Source organism: Choloepus didactylus, chromosome X (assembly GCF_015220235.1).
Source record: "Choloepus didactylus isolate mChoDid1 chromosome X, mChoDid1.pri, whole genome shotgun sequence".
Lineage (NCBI taxonomy): Eukaryota > Metazoa > Chordata > Mammalia > Pilosa > Megalonychidae > Choloepus > Choloepus didactylus.
The window spans coordinates 131,355,872-131,373,354 of NC_051334.1; the positions used below are offsets into that span (position 1 = coordinate 131,355,872).

The following is a 17,483-nucleotide window of genomic DNA, read 5'->3' on the forward strand; positions in this document are numbered from 1 at the left end:
ACCAAGGCCAATGGGCTCATCCAGCTTCTTGTAGGTCCCAGGAAGGTAGAGAGAATTTGTTATTAGCAGGAAGGAGTACTTTGTAAATGAAGAGGGCTTGTGGTTACTATAGGAATGGGACCTTTGAGAAAATTGCTGTATCTATGATGTAATTAATGCTTGGTGCAAAGAGCAGTTAATTGGTTACAGGCATGGAGTTCTTTGGGTATTTAGGAGCATTTCTGGGCAAGTGTACAGAACCTGATCAATGTCTAAAAAACCTTGGACATTTAATATAAGTATTTTGGGATCCAGCCTGTTCTCAGTCTTAATAGAGAAACTGAGGCAGCTCACTAGACCTATAGAAGAGTCTAAGTTCAGTAGGATCCAGAGCTAGAGATTGGGGAGGATTGATTTAGTCAAAGGAGGCTTCATGGAAGCATGGAGCTGAGTATTCAAACATGGATAGAATTCCATAAGATTGTGAAATATTGATCTTAATACACTTAAGAAAAAAATACAGTTCCAAATATTCATTTTAATTGGGGAGAACATAACACGGATAATCGAGATTCTCACAAAATATATAAACCTTGTTTTAATCAATCATTTCTTTCTAATTTTTTTTTTTTAAACTTACGGCTGCTGGTGAACTGATGAATAGATGAGTTACAATTTTTAATCATTTTTGCCTCCTTCCCACCTTGAGTGAGGAGTTCCCAAACAGGGAAGTGGTCAGAAAACAGGGAGTGGGAGAGAGGTGGTGAAGGAGGAGGAGTATGCAAGTGGTTGCATTATCTTCTGAATAGTTGAGAACTGTGCACATTGGTCATCAATTGCTTGGATGCAGCAGCAAGTAAATGTTGTTAAACATTTAGAGGGAGCAGCTACAAACAAGACAGCAGGAGGTGAGCAACTGGTTCATAAAGTAAATTGGGCACAGGAAAGAATAATCTCAGAAATTAACATAAGCCTACAGGCTAAGGAAGAAGTGGGTCCGAGTGGGCCTGGAAATGAACATAAATGCAACATCCAGCATAAAGCCTGGAGTTGGGAGAGATGGTGAGTGAGCAGTTTGTCACAGTCTGCCCAGGAAGAAAGAAGGTCAGATCTGGGAAGCCTGCCCTTTCTCAGTGGGCAGGGGTATTCCTCAGTTTTTGGCATGGTCTAGAGGAGGGAGAGATAGCCTGTAGCATAGGATTCCCTGAGTTAATATTGGAAGTATGTGACTGCTCCCTACCATGGTGCTCTTCCTGTCCTCTCTCTCTCCCTTCCTTGCTCATTCTATATTTCATGCTCTTTTTTTCTTCTTTCTTTTCTTTTTCTTCTATGCCAATGCTGCCAGGCCTAGTCAAGACACACAGAGGTATCCACGAATATTGCTTAGCCCCACTTGGATCATGGAGTCAAGTTGCTGTCTATGCCTAGAATATCAAATGCTCTCTGGAACCATCTGATTCCATTGTATTTGAGTCTGCACCCAACAAGTAGCTTTCTGATCCTCCATTTGACTTCAGGAGTACGTGACACCAGAGAGGAGCTCTTTTCCAAAGGAAACTGGTCTGTAGTGATCAATCATGTCATCCCACCCAGATTACCTTTCCTTCTCCAATCAGCTTTATCCTCTCACAGGTTGTCACACCCACATCACCCACATTATTCATTGCTATCATGTGTGGAGTGTTTATCCTTGTGCAATCCCCTGTGTGGAATGGTCTCTCTCCTTTTTTCTGCCAGTCAAGTTTTATTGCAAGTCTTGGCTTCTTCAATAAATCCACCTCCCAACTTGATCTTATCCCTTGTCTTATCAAATGCTGTGGGCACTAGGCTACATCTAAGATCTCACTTTTCTGAGGCTGCCTTATGTTGCTCTCTAATTATTTCACACATGTATGTCTTGCCTCCGCAATAAGACTATGAATTCCTTGAAGGCAGAGCTGCCTTATACTGCTCTTCTTTCCCCACAGCATCTAGCACACCGCTAGATACATGGTAGGCTATTGGTGAAAGGAAATTAAATTTCCTATTCTAAAATTAAGAAATTTACTCTCTTGTTTACAAACTTGGCTCCCACAATTTGGGTCCATGTGAGCTAGTTCCCTTAGGCTATTACCTCTCATGTCCAGCTGAGAAAGTAGACATTACAAGACTGTAAGGCAGAGTTAGCAGAATGGCTCTATAGAGAACTACCCTGAGGTCTCAGAAACCCAGGACTATTCCTGGATGTCATTCTCAAAATTCTTTTGCTTCAAAATTGGATTCTCTGGGCTTCTGGCCAAATAAGACGGTGGTGTAAAATGCTCCAGGGTTTTGGCCCCCCATAAAATCTTTGAACAGCTAGCAAAAGTGGACAGAGCCATCTGCCTGAAAATGGCAGAAAACAATTAAAGGGTTGCAGTTAACCGCATGGGTGCTGAATCAAGAAAATGCAGCTTTCAAAAAGGTAGGAGATGCTCATGGTGTCCTTGCTGGCCTCTTAACAACCCCCTGATGGATATGGTTTGGAGCCAGCCTCTGTTTACATTGTGGGTCCCTGGCCCTGTTCTGGAGGAAGCAGAGTAAATTCTATCTGCATACTGTGATTCCTGTATGTTAGTGTCAATCTATCAGGTGGTAGACTGAAAGACTGACCCAGGAAACTCATCTCAGTTGTGCCCTTCCAGAACTTCCTGTCAGGCAGAAGCAGCATGGAGAGAGCTAAAGCAGTGTTAAGAAACAATCATGTCACAGAGCCTCGGGGCAAAGGTTATCTGCTTTAAGTCATAAAATAGATCTCCCTGGAGGGGGAGAAAGTCCATTTCATAGAGAGTAGAGGGGGCATTCAAATCCCTGTAAAATGGGGGAATTCCTAAGGCCACAAACTACCAAAAGCCTAGGATAAGACACAGGTTCAGAAAAAATGGAGAGAACCCTTGCACTTCACTTTCACCTCAGGCTTATCTTCTTGATAGGAGGGATAAACTCTGAAGGGGAGGACCAGCCAATGCAGTACCAATTTGCAAAGACTGTGAAAGGAGTTTTTTGCATTGCTTTGTTTTGTTAGCTCCTGGCATGCAAGGAAACCTGCCATATCACTAGCTCAATACAAACTTATGGAACAGACAGCTCAGGGGCTAAAACCCAGAGTTAACCCTTTAATATATTAAAATGTACAGTGAGCAACAAAAAAAATCACAAGACAAACAAAGAAACAGGAAATGATGGCCCATCCATGGAAGATCTGGAAACTATCAGTAAAGAAGACCATACTTTGGACATACCAGGCAAAGACTTTTGAAAAATGATACTCAATATGCTCAAGGAGATAAAGGAAAACATAGAGAAAGAACTAAAGGATATCAGGAAAACAGTGGATGAATGATATGAGAATCTCAATAAAGGAATAGAAATTTTATAAAGGAACCAACAGAAATACTGAAGTTGCAAACCACAATAAATGAAATATTCCCTAGAGGGTTTCAACAGCAGATTGGAGATGAGAGAAGAAAGAATAACTGAACTCAAAGAGAAGAAAACTGAAATGATTCAGGTTGAGGAGCAGAAAGACAAAAGAATAATAATAAAATATGCAGACAGAGCCTAACAGGCCTGTGGGACACCATCAAGTGTACCAATATATGCATTATGAAAGCCCCAAAGAATAAGGAAGAGAGAAAGAGGAAGAAGGAATATTCAAAGAAATAATGGCAGACAACTTCCTAAATTTAACAAAAGACATGAATATGCATGTTAAGAATCCCAACAAACCCCCAAAAGGATAAACTTTAAGAGAATCATGCCCAGATACAAAGCAGTCAAACTGTTGAATGTCAAGGAGAAGGAGAGAGTCCTGAAAGCTGAAAAAAAAAGCAATGTGTTATGTACAAGGGAGTCCCAATATATTAAGTGCTGATTTTCACCAGGAACCACGGAGGCAAGAAGGCAGTGGGATGAAATATTTAAAGTGCTGAAAGAAAGAATTGCCAACCCAAAATTTTATATCTGGAAAGGCTGTCTTTTGAACATGAGGGAGAAATTAAGTCATTGCCAGATAAGCAAAAGCTGAGGGAGTTTGTCCCCACTAGACCTGTCTTATAAGCAATGAGAAAGGGAGTTCTTCTGAATGAAAGGAAAGGACACTAGATAGTGGATCAAAGCAGCATAAAGAAATAAAGACCTCAGTTAAAAGTAACCATAAGAGTAATTATAAATGCCAGGACTGTTCTATTGCATTTTTTGGTGAATAACTCCACTTTTTACTTCTTACAGTTTCTAAAATGCAAATACGTGAAAAGTAATGATAAATGTATGGTTTTGGACATACATTGTATAAAGATATAATTGTAACAAGTACAATAAAATGGGAGGGAGGGTGGAGGGGTATAAGAACAATGTATGTGTATGCTATTGAATTTCAGTTGGTACCAAATCAAACATGATTGTTAAATAGATTTAGGATATTAAATTTAAGCCCCATAGTAACCACAAAGAAAATATATGAAAAATATATACAGAGAAAAATGAGAAGGAACTCAAATGGTACAATAGAAAAAAATCAAATAAATATGAGAGCAAGCATTAATTGGAAGAATTGAGGGGCAAAAATGATACAAGATTTACAAAGACCAAATAGCAAAATGGAAGAAGAAAGTCATGCATTGTCAGTAGTTAATTTAAATATAAATGGATTAAACTCTCCAATTAAAAGGCAGATATTGGCAGAATGGATAAAGCATGACCCAACAATATGCTAAGATTCACCTTAAATTCAAAGACACAAGTAGGTTAAAAGTGACAGTATGGGAAAAATACATACCATGCAAATAATAACCAAAGAAGAGCTTGGGTAGCTATACTAATATCAGATAAAATAGACAAAATTAAAAACTGTGATGAGGGACAAAGAAGGTCACTATATACTTGTAAAAGGATCACTTCAACAAGAAGACATAACACTTATAAATATATATGCACCTAATGGCAGAGACCCACAATATATGAAGGAAATATTCACAGGTTTGAAGGGAGAAATAGATGGTTCTACTTTATTAGTAGGAGGCTTAAATATACCACTTTCAATAATGGATAGACCATCTGGACAAAAAATATCAATAAAGATGTATAAAATTTGAACAATACTCTAAAAACCGACTAGATCTAACAGACATATAGAACACTTCACCCAACAGCAGCAGAATATATATTCTTCTCTAGTGCACATGGATCATTCTCCAAGATAGGCCATTTATTAGATCACCAAAGAAGTCTCAATAAATTAAAAAATACTAAAATCATACAATGTATATTCTCCCACCATAATGGAATGAAGCCAGAAATCAATAACAGAGGGAGAACTGGAAAATTTTTGACAAGTCCAGTCAATGGGGGAAAGAATAGTCTCTTCAACAAATGGTGCTGGGAAAACTGGATGTCTATATGCAAAAGAATGGAGGTGGACCTCTACCTCACATCATATGCAAAAATTAACTCAACATGGACCAAAGACTTAAATATAAGAACTAAAACTATAACACTCCTAGAACAGGAGTATCTTCACAATCTTGTGTTTGGCAATGGTTTCTCAGACTTTTTACAAAATGCGCATGCAACAAAAGAAAAGTTGATAAAAGGGACTTCAACAATATTAACAATTTTTGAGCACTGAAGGTCTTCATCATGAAAGCTGTAAAATGGACTTTAGTTCTGATACATGCGATGACATGGATGAACTTTAGAAAATCATGTTGAGTGAAATAATCCAGACAGAAGGACAAAAAGATCACAAACCAGTGATCTCAGTGATATGAAATGATTAGAATATGGAAATTCATAGAGTCAGAAACTAGAATGCATATTACCAGAGGCCAGGAAGGGGGGATGGAATGGGGTGTTATTGCTTATTTAGTACAGAATTTTTGTTTGGGGTGATGGAAAAGTTTTTATTATGGATGGTGGTAATGGTAGCACAACATTGTGAGTATAATTAAACACCACTGAATTATATATTTGAATGTGGTTAAAAGGGGGAATTTTAGGTTGTGTATATATTATTTGAATAAAAATTTAAAAAACCATAGGACTGTACAACACAAAATGTGAACCCTAATATAAACAATGAATTATATTTAATAATTCAATTATAATAACATTATTTTGTCAATTTTAGCAAAGGTACCACACTAATGCAAAGTGTTAATAGTAGGGGAACTCAGTGTGTGTGTGTGTGTGTGTGTGTGTGTGTGAAGAGGATTATATGGGAACACTGTATTTTATGCATTATTTTTCTGTAAACCTACGACTTCTCTAGTTTAAAAAAAGGACACTCTGATCATAGACCACAGTTTTCTACTCCTCTTCCCCCTTCTTTTTCCCTTATCATCTTGCTGCTTTCCCTCCCTAGGCTGGGTAGTGATCATGGACTGTCAGCAGGGCAGCTGTGGTAAAGAAAGAGAAAGTTCTATAATGATGGCTACAGGTTTTTGATGATAATCAGGACTTTATGGTATGAATTACAACAGGAGCCAAACAGGCAACAGATAAGAGTGAGGAGGGCAAGGTGTAGGTTTATATGCATAATTTGAGTGCGGGAATGGTAGGAACTAGTGAATGGTATAGCACACACCCTTTCAAAGGGGGCAGCGTCTTCTCAGATCCTATCAATTGTTAGAAACATGAATGATGACCCAGTGCTGTAATTTTTCAAGGGAAGCCAGAAATATGTATTCTTAAATAAATCTCTTAAAGTTTTAAATGTTGGCTTAAAATTTTAAAGACACTGTGTAGGCCAAGCAAAACACATATGTGAGGCAAATTTGGCTTGAGTGAACCAGTTTCTGATCTCTGTACTAGCACATAAGTTATGAAACTATGGAGGAAGAGGCGAGGATGCTGGGCATTCAGGCAGTGGCCAGACGAAAACAGGTTTTGTATGCCATGTTAAGGAACTTAGATATTGTCTGTTGGTCATGGGGAGCTACTAAGGGTTTTAATCAGGAGAGTGACCTAGGTAAGGGTGGTGATTTCAATCTACCAACTTGACATCACATGGAAAGGAGAAGAGACAATCAGTTTTCTTCAGCTGGTGTGAGCCAACTGTAGCACACTATTGGATGAGTTTCAGAAAGATAAAACTAGTTAAAAGATATCATTAGCCCAGGTGAGGAGATGGTGAAGCTCTTAAACTAGGCAATGATTGTAGAAATAGGCAGGAAAGAACAGATTTAAGACATTCACTGGGTGTGTCAGGTAAGGGAGGGGGAAGAAATCATGGAAGTCCACTTTCTTTATTGCATGTCTGCTTGAATGATGGTGTTACCAACTGAGATAGGGAGTACTGAAGGAAGAGCAGATTTAGAGTCAAATACAAGTTCTGTTTTGGACATGTTGAATATGAGGTCCCTGTGGAATTGCAGCAGAAAATTCTAACTCCAGCATGAATCTTGAAGGAGACGTCGAAGCTGAAAATATAGAGGAGAGTGTCTTCAGCACATAATATTAGTTGAAACCATGAGAGTGGATACGATCAGTCTCTGCTTGCCCCACAGCTGGACCCGCTAATTTATCTTGAGGGCTCGGCCCTGATCCAGCTTCTAGAGAAACAGAGGCTTGAGGTAGGAAGCACTCATGCTGCCTCAGACTCCTCCATTCCAAATTCCATTTGCTGGGCTCTAGGGCACTTTACTGGTTTTGATGGCTTAAGAGTCCCTGTTAGTTTCTGAATCCTAGCGTCTTGCCCACCCTCTGCCCTAGTCTATAAACATGACTTCTCCCTGGATCTCTAGTCTGAGTTTCTGCTCCTGTATCTGGCCTAACAGCCCAGGCCTCTTTTAAGAAACATAACTGTGAAGAGGAGAGGAAGATGTAACCAGAATGGAGTATCAAGTTAAGTGAGGCTTGAGCAAAGTTATTAGATCAGAGGATGGAACCAGGGAAGAGTGGAGAGGTTGCAGATAAAGGACAGAGGGGGCTTCATGGATAGATCAAGATGCCTGAGGAGTTGAAAAGGGATGAGGCCCACAGCACAGGTGTAGAGGTTACTCTTGGCCTCAGAGACTAGAGGAAAAAGGTGAGTTGTGCATAGTTATAGGAAGTTTGCTATAGAAGAGGCCTGGAATTTGGAGCACTTCCCATCTGAAAATGCTGTTTTCTCATTGAAGTAGGAAGTGAGATTATCTGCCATGAGGGAGGGAGGTGGAAGTTGGCAGGGTGTGTGGGGAGAACTGAATGTATGGAATATTTGTAAGGAAGGAAGAAAGAGGGATGTGACCAAGAGAAAGTAAAAGGATTGCCTAGCAGTGCTGACATCCCAGAGAAGTTGGAGGCTATAAGCAGCAACCCACATAAATGTGTGGCTTTTTTCCTAGCAATGTTGACAGTTTGGATACAGAAATGGACAATACAGGTTGTTGGATGATCCAGGGATGCACGGGTATATACCGAGAAGTGCAATTGCTGGATTGAAGGGTAACTATAGTTTTCTAAGGAACCGCCAGACTGTCTTCCAGAGTGGCTGAACCATTATACAGTCCCACCAACAGTGAATAAGTGTTCCAATTTCTCCACATCCTCTCCAGCATTTGTAGGTTCCTGTTTGTTTAATGGCAGCCATTCTAATTGGTGTGAGATGGTATCTCATTGTGGTCTTAATTTGCATCTCTCTAATAGCTAGGGAAGCTGAACATTTTTTCATGTGTTTCTTGGCCATTTGTGTTTCCTCTTCAGAGAACTGTCTGTTCATATCTTTTGCCCATTTTATAATTGGGCTGTCTGTACTATTGGGGTTGAGTTGTACGATTTCTTTATATATGCAAGATATCAACCTTTTGTCAGATAAATGGTTTCCAAATATTTTTTCCCATTGAGTTGGCTGCCTCTTCACCTTTTTGACAAATTCTTTTGTGGTAGAGAAGCTTTTAAGCTTGAGGAGTTCCCATTTATATATTTTTTTTCTTTAATTGCTTGTGCTTTGGGTGTAAGGTCTAAGAAGCAGCCTACTAATACCAGGTCTTGAAGATGTTTCCCTGCATTATCTTCTAGGAATTCTGTGGTACTGTCTCTTATAGTGATGTCTTTAATCCATTTTGAGTTAATTTTTGTGTAGGGTGTGAGGTAGGGGTCCTCTTTCATTCGTTTGGATATGGATATCCAGTTTTCTCAGCCCCATTTTCTGAGTAGACTGTTATGTCCCAGTTCATTGGTTTTAGGGGCCTGATCAAATATCAGTCAACTGTAGATCTGGGGGTCTATATCCGAATTCTCAATTTGATTCCATTGATCAATATGTCTATCTTTGTGCCAGTACCATGCTGTTTTGACTATTGTGGCTTTGTAATAAGCCTCAAAGTCAGAGAGTGTAAGTCCTCCTGCTTTGTTTTTCTTTTCTTGGTATGTTTTTAGCAATTAGAGGCATCTTCCCCTTCCAAACAGATTTGATAACTAGCTTTTCCAAGTCTTCAAAGTAGGTTGTTGGAATTTTGATAGCAATTGCATTGAATTTGTAGATGAGTTTGGGTAGAATTGACATCTTAATGACATTTAGCCTTCCTATCCATGAACAAGGAATAATTTTCCATCTCTTTAGGTCCACTTCTATTTCTTTTAGTAAAGTTATGTAGTTTTCTATGTATAGGTATTTTACATCCTTGGTTAACTTTATTCCTAGGTACTTGATTTTTTTAGTTGCTATTGAGAATGGTATCTTTTTCATGAGTGTCTCTTCAGTTAGGTCATTTCTAGTGTATAGGAACATTACTGACTTATGTGCATTAATCTTGCGTCCTGCTACTTTGCTAAATTTGTTTATTAGCTCAAATAGCTGTGTCATTGATTTCTCAGGATTTTCCAAATATAAGATCATATATTCTGAAAATAATGACAGTTTTACTTCTTCCTTTCCAAGTTAGATGCCTTTTATTTCTTTGTCTTGCCAGATTGCTTTGGCTAGCACTTATAACAAAATGTTGAATAATGATGGTGACGGTGGGCATCCTTGTCTTATTCCTGATCTTAGAGGGAAGATTTTCAGTCTCTTGCCATTGAGTACTATGCTGGCTGTGGGTTTTTCATATATATGCCCTTTATCATAGTGAGGAGGTTTCCTTCAGTTCCTGCCTTTTGAAGTGTTTTTATCAAAAAAGGATGCTGGGCAGGAGGATCTAAGATGGTGGCATAGAGAGGAGTGGAAGCTAGTTAGTCCCCCTGGAACAACTAATAAACAACCAGGAACAACTAGTAAATAATCCAGAATAACTGCGGGGGGACAAATGTGACAATCCACTTATCATACACTAACCTGAATTGGGAGGAATGCCCGAGATTGCAGCATAAAATCTGTAAGTAAAAACTGCAGATCCAAGCTGGAAGCCCCCTCTCCCCACAGCCCGAGCTGCAAAGCCTCATGGTGCTAGAGAGAAGGTCTCTCCCAGCAAGCGAATATAGCTCAGCTGAGCTCCAACTGGGGTTTTAATTAACAAGCATGGTCTGCTCGCTATGATCTGTGAATCCCCGACAAGCAGACAGAGGCTTTGGGTGATGACTGACCTTGGAGAGCCAGAGGGTGGCCATTGACAGGCCCTGAAGGGGGCTTTCTGTCCCTGTTTTGGCTCAGTGTTGAAAGCCTCAGCCATTTTCAGTTCCCAGTACTCTGACCCAGACAAAGGTGGCGATAGCACAGGCAGAGTCTATTCAAATGCTAATGACCTCTCCATAGGGGGGTTATCTTCCCTAAGAGGAAAGGGGTAGGGCCCAGGTCTACTACCCGCCTTCCATTCAGAACCAGAACCCAGAGCCTGGGAGAAAACAGCCACGGGCCACATCTTCTTATACCAGTCTGGAGTTACAGTCTGACAGGCACAACCTGCTGGGCAGAAAAGCACAGCGACCTGAGACATCACAGGGTGTACCAATTTTCTAAGACACACTCTCAGGGAAACTGGATACTGAATAGTTCTTCCTTCTGGGACCTGAGCCCATTCTGGTCTGGGAAAACCTGATTGGGGTAACCAAGGAAACCATGCCTAGACAACAGAAAACTACAACCTATGCTAAGAAAAATGAAGTTATGGCCCAGTCAGAGGAACAAACTTACACTTCAACTGAGATACAGGAATTTAAAAAATTAATACTAAGTCAATTCAAAAAGTTTAAGGAAGATATGGCAAAAGAAATGAACCATATAATGAAAACACTGGGTGTACATAAGGTAGAGATTGAAAGTTCGAAAAACCAACTGGCAGAATCTATGGAAATGAAAGCCACAACACAAGAGGTAAAAGACACAATGGAGACATACAATAGCAGTTCTCAAGAGACAGAAGAAAAGACTCAGGAACTGGAGAACAAGTCACCTGAAAGCCTGCACACAGAAGAACAGATAGAAAAAAGAATGGAAAAATACAAGCAACATCTCTGGGAACTTAAGGACAAAACGAAAAGCAAGAATGTACATGTCATTGGTGTCCCAGAAGGAGAAGAGGAGGGAAAAGGGTCAGAAGCAATAATAGAGGAAACAATCAATGAAAATTTCCCATCTCTTATGAAAGACATAACATTACAGATCCAAGAAGCACAGCATACCCCAAACAGAATAGATCTGAATAGGCCTATGCCAAGACACTTAATAATCAGATTATCAAACATCAAAGATAAAGAGAGAATCCTGAAAGCAGGAAGAGAAAAGCAATCCATCACATAGAAAGGAAGCTTGATAAGACTATGTGTGGATTTCCCAATAGAAACCATGGAGGCAAGAAGGAAGTGATGTGATATATTTAAGATATTGAAAGAGAAAAACCACCAACCAAGAATCCTATATCTGGCAAAACTGTCCTTCAAATATGAGGGAGAGCTTAAAATAATATTCTCTGACAAACAGACAATGACAGAGTTTGTGAATAGGATACCTGCTCTACAGAAAACATTAAAGGAAGCACTGCAGACAGAAAGGAAAAGACAGGAGTGAGAGGTTTGGAAAACAATTTTTGGAGATAGTAGCACAGCACTGTAAGTACACTGAACAAAGATGACTGTGGATATGGTTGAAAGAGGAAGGCTGGGGCCATGTGGGACACCAGAACAAAAGACAAAGGATAAAGACTGGGACTGTGTAACTCAGGGAAACCTAGGGTGCTCAATGATTGTAATAAAAGGTACAAATATGTTTTTACATGAGGTAGAACAAATGAATGTCAACATTGCAAGGTGTTAAAAATAGGGTGGGATTGGGGGGAAAATACAAGCAATGCAAACTAGAGACTATAATTTATGGAAACAGTGTATTATGCTTCCTTTAATATAACAAAGGCAATATACCAAAGCTAAATGCATATGAGGGTGGGGTGGGGAATAGAGGAAGGGTATGGGACTCCTGGAATTGGTGATGTTGTCTGACTCTTTATTCTACTTTAGGTTAATGCTATCTTTCCTTTTGTTGCTTTCTAGCTGTGAAGTTTTTTTTGTTTTGTTTTCTCTCTTTCTCTTTTATTTTTCTTTTGTCTCTCTGCCTTCTTTGACTCTTCCTCATTCTTTGTGGAAGAAATGGAGATGTCCTTATATAGATAGTGGTGATGGTGCTGAATACATAAATTTGTGACTATACAGGGAAACAACGATTGTTTACTTAGGACACAATGTATGGTGTGTGAACAAAACCATCTTAAAAGAAATGGGTTGATGAAGAAACCTTGAGGGCACTATATTGAGTGAAATAAGACAGACACATAAAGGCAAATATTGCAGGGTCTCACTTGTATGAACTAATTATAATATGTAAACTCATAGACATGAAATATAAGTTACCAGGATATAGAATGAGGCTAAAGAATGGGGAGTGTTTGCTTATTATGAGCAGAATGTTCAACTAGGGTGAACTTAAACATTTGGAAATGGATGGGGTGATGATAGCATGTTGTGAGAATAACAAGGTGTGTGAAGGTGGCAGAAAGGGTAAGCTCAGAGTCACATATGTTACCAGAAGGAAAGTTGGTGGTTAAAAGATGGGAATGTATAAAACAGTGAATCTTGTGGTGGACAATGTCCGTGATTAACTATACAATTATTAGAAATCTCTCTCACGAACTAGAACAAATTTATGACACTATAGCCAGAAGTTAATAATAGACAGGCATATATACTTATTGCAAACTATATACTACAGTTAGTAGTATTTTAACGTTCTTTCATCAACAGTAACAAATGTACTATACCAAAACTATGAATCAATAATGGAGGGGGGCATGGTTATGGGTAAGTGAGGATTTGAGTTTTCTTTTTTTGTCTTTATTTCTTTTCTGGAGTAATGAAAATGTTCTAAAAATTGAAAAAAAATTAATTGTGTTGATGGATGCACAGCTGTATGATGGTACCATGGGCAATTGATTGTACACTTTGGATATTTGGATAGTTGTATGGTATGTGAACAATCTCAATTATATATATATAAAATGCTGGATATTGTTGAATGCTTTTTCAGCATCTGTTGAGATGATCATTTGATTTTTCCCTTTTGATTTGTTAATGTGTTGTATTGTATTGATTGATTTTCTTATGTTGAACCATCCTTGCATGCCTCAAATGAACCCCACTTGGCCACCTGTATGATTTTTGAAATGTGTCTTTGGATTTGATTTGCAAGTATTTTGTTGAGAATTTTTGCATCTAAATTCATTAGGGATATTGGCTTGTAGTTTTCCTTCCTTGTAGCATCTTTACCTGGTTTTGGGTCAGAGTGACGTTAACTTCATAAAATGAGTTAGGTAGTGTTCCATTTTCTTCAGTGTTTTGAAAGAGTTTAAGCAAGATTGGTGTCAGTTCTTTTTGGAAAGCCATCTGGCCCTGGACATTTATTTGTGGGAAGCTTTTGGATGACTGATTGGATCTCTTTGCTCATGATTTGTTTGTTGAGGTCTTCTATTTTTTCTCTGGTCAGTCTACATTGTGCATGTGTTTCCAAGAAATTGTGCATTTCCTCTACATTATCTGGTTTGTTGGCATACAGTTGTTCATAGTATCATCTTATAATTTTTTAAATTTCTTTGGGATCCGCAGTAATGTCACCTCTCTCATTTATTATTTTGTTTATTTGGGTGTTCTCTCTTTTTGAATTTGTCAGTCTAGCTAGGGGCTTCTTAATCTTGTTGATCTTCTCAAAGAACCAACTTTTGGTGTTATTTATTCTCTGAATTGTTTTTTTGTTCTCTGTGTCATTTATTGCTGCTTTATTCCTTGTTATTTCTTTTCTTCTACTTGGTTAAGGATTATTTTGTTCATTTTATAGCTTGTCCAGTTGTTCCATTAGTTCTTTGATTTTAGCTTTTTCTTCCTTTTTAATGTATGCATTTAGAGTTATAAATTTCCCCCTCAATACCACCTTCACTGCATGCCATAGGTTTTGATGTTGTGTTCTCATTTTCATTCGTCTCTATATATTTAGCAATTTCTCTTGCTATTTCTTCTTTGACCCACTGATTGTTTAGGAGTGTGTTTTTTAACCTCCAGATATTTTTGCATTTTCTAAGTCTCTGATGGTTATTGACTTCTAATTGTATTCCATCATGATCAGAGAATGTGCTTTGAATAATTTCAATCTTTTTAAATTTATTGGGGCTTGTTTTATGGCCCAGCATATTATCTATTCTGGAGAAAGTTCCATGAGCACTAGAGAAGAATGTGTATCCTGGTGGTTTAGGATGTAATGCTCTATATATGTCTGTTAATTCAAATTCAGTTATCAGATTGTTTAGGTTTTTAGTTTCCTTATTGGTCTTGTGCCTGGTTGATCTATCAATAGGAGAGAGTGATGTATTGAAGTCTCCCACAATTATCATGGAAACATCTCTTGCTTCCTTCAGTCTTGCCAATGTTTGTCTCATGTTTTGGGGCACCTTGATTGGGTGCATAGACATTTATGATTGTTATTTCTTCTTGTTTAATTGTCCCTTTTATTAGTATATAGAGACTTTTCTTGGTATCTTATAACATCTTTGCATTTAACATCTATTTTATCTGATATTAATATTGCTACTCCTGCTTTCTTTTGGCTGTAGGTTGCATGAAATATTTTTTCCACCCTTTCACTTTCAGTTTCTTTGTGTCCTGTGTCCAAGATGAGTCTCTTTTATGCAACATATTGATGGTTCATATTTTTTCATCCATTCTGCTAATCTATATCTTTTAATTGGGGAGTTTAATCCATTTATATTCAGTGTTATTACTATGAAGGCATTTCTTGAATCAGTCATCCTATCATTTGGTTTATGTTCATCAGATATATTTTTCCCCTCTCTCTCTTAATGTCTTTTAATGTATCCATATTGAATGTCTTTAGTTCTGAACCTTTCTCCATACCTCTCTCTCCTTTCTTTGTTTCTCTGTCAGTAGGGCTCCCTTTAGTATCTCAAGTAGGGCGGATCTCTTGTTAGCAATTTCTCTCAGCATTTGTTTGTGAACAATTTAAGCTCTCCCTCAAATGTGAAGGAGAGCTTTGCTGGGTAAAGTATTCTTGGTTGGCAATTTTTCTCTCTCAGAATTTTAAATATGTCATGCCACTGCCTTCTCGCCTCCATGGTGGCCGCTGAGTAGTCACTACTTAGTCTTATGCTGTTTCCCTTGTATGTGGTGAATTGCTTCTCTCTTGCTGCTTTCAAAACTTGCTCTTTCTCTTCAACATTTGACTATCTGATCAGAATATGTCTCGGAGTGGGTTTATTTGGATTTATTCAGTTTGGAGTTCATTGGGCATCTATGATTTGCATATTTATGTTGATTAGGAGGGCTGGGAAGTCCTCCCCAAGAATTTCTTTGAATACTCTTCCTAGACCTTTACCCTTCTCTTCCCCTTCTGGAACACCTATGATTCTTATATTTGTGTGCTTTATGTTGTCCATCATATCCCTGAGATCCATTTTGAATTGTTCTATTTTTTTCTCCATTCTTTCTTTTGTACTTTCACTTCCAAGCCTACACTCTTCCAGTTTGCTTATTCTTTCCTCAGCTTCCTCTAGTCTAGTACTGTGTGTACCCAGAATCTTTTTAATTTGAGCAACAGTTTCTTTTATTTCCATAAGATCATCTATTTTTCGTATACTCTTGCCAATTTGTCTTTATGCTCTTCTAGTGTCTTCTTCGTGTCCTTTATGTCCTGTGCCATGGTTTTGTTTTTTGTGATTACTTCTTTGATTAATTGCTCCAAGTGCTGTGTCTCCTCTGATTTTTTTGATTTGGGTGTTTGGGTTTGGGTTATCCATGTCTTATGGTTTCTTCATATGGTTTAAAATTTTATATTATTTTTGGCCTCTTGGCATTTTCTTATCTTGATAGGATTCTTTTAGAATATGCAGACTTATTTGAACAATTACCTATAATTTGTCAGAGCTACAGCTTGGTGGAGTGCACTTCCCTGACTTACCAGCAGATGGTGCCCCCGAGCCACCTACCCTCAAGACAGTTCTCCCCAACTTTGTCCACGTGGCCAGTGGAGGTCTGAATCTTGTGGGCGTCCAATCAGTGCACCAAATTTCTGTGTGTAATTGCTGCAGCCAGTCCTGAAGGTGGGGGGTGTGCCCTGTGCAGTTAGGGAAGGAAGGTGGCTTTAAGACTCAAATCTCCCAGCTGTTCCTGGAGACTTAAAGCTGTTGCATGAGTCCAACCCTTCGGCTCAGACTCTCCATAGTCTCTCTCTGCCATGGGCCCATAAATCCCTGGGATTGGTGTAGGGGCCTTGGGACTTCCGTGTGGGACCCTGCCTCCAAGCTGTGCACTCCGCGGGCCTCCACGGAGGGAAGGTCTCACAGTGCAGTTTAAACATACCTTTCCTGGCTTTGTCATTTTCTAGCTTTGTGACATTGGCTAAATTATTTAGCTTTTATGTGCCTCAATCCCCTTACCTGTAAGATGGAAAAAAATAACAGCAACTGGGTGGAATTATGAGGATTAAATGACTATTGCCCACAACAGGGTTTAAAACACACTAAGTCCTTAACAACTATGGTTTCTATCAGTATAACAAGAAATGGGTTATAAAAGTATCCCATCCCAAAGCACAATCACCAGTGCAGTTTGGTGTTTTTTGTTCACCATATCCTGAGCAAAACTGTTACATATGTGAAGGCTTCAGAGAACCCCACTTCTTTGTGTGCTTTTTAATATTTCCTTTATCATCATACAAGTTTACCCAGCGCTGTCATGTATCCTCCTGTTTGTCCAGTGCGGGCTTAACCAGTACTGCTTTCTCTGGGCCTTTCTTATGCTTTATACTATCTCTGTGTAGATTAGATTCACTAAATTTTATCAGTTTCTAATCCAGGGCCCTTTGGGTCCTTCTAGGTGGCTTGTTACTTAATCTCTGAAAAAATAATCCATACCAAGATATTAACTACTATAACTATAACTGGAGCAATCCCAGGAAGGGGGTTTTCTGCATTTTAGCCAGACATACTTAGAAAGAATGCCTTGGCCCAAAGGTGAGAATTTCAAGAAGTAGTCTGGTGGGGACTTAAATTTGATGAAACCCTTTTCTGGGGCCCTTATAC

The 17,483-nt window shown here is 38.8% G+C and overlaps 1 protein-coding gene across 1 annotated transcript in view; it reads right to left on the reverse strand.

The window, feature by feature from the left end:
* The window catches only part of TRPC5 (transient receptor potential cation channel subfamily C member 5), a 252,581-nt gene that overhangs the window by 184,012 nt on the left and 51,086 nt on the right, over positions 1 to 17,483 (reverse strand). The window lies entirely within an intron of this gene.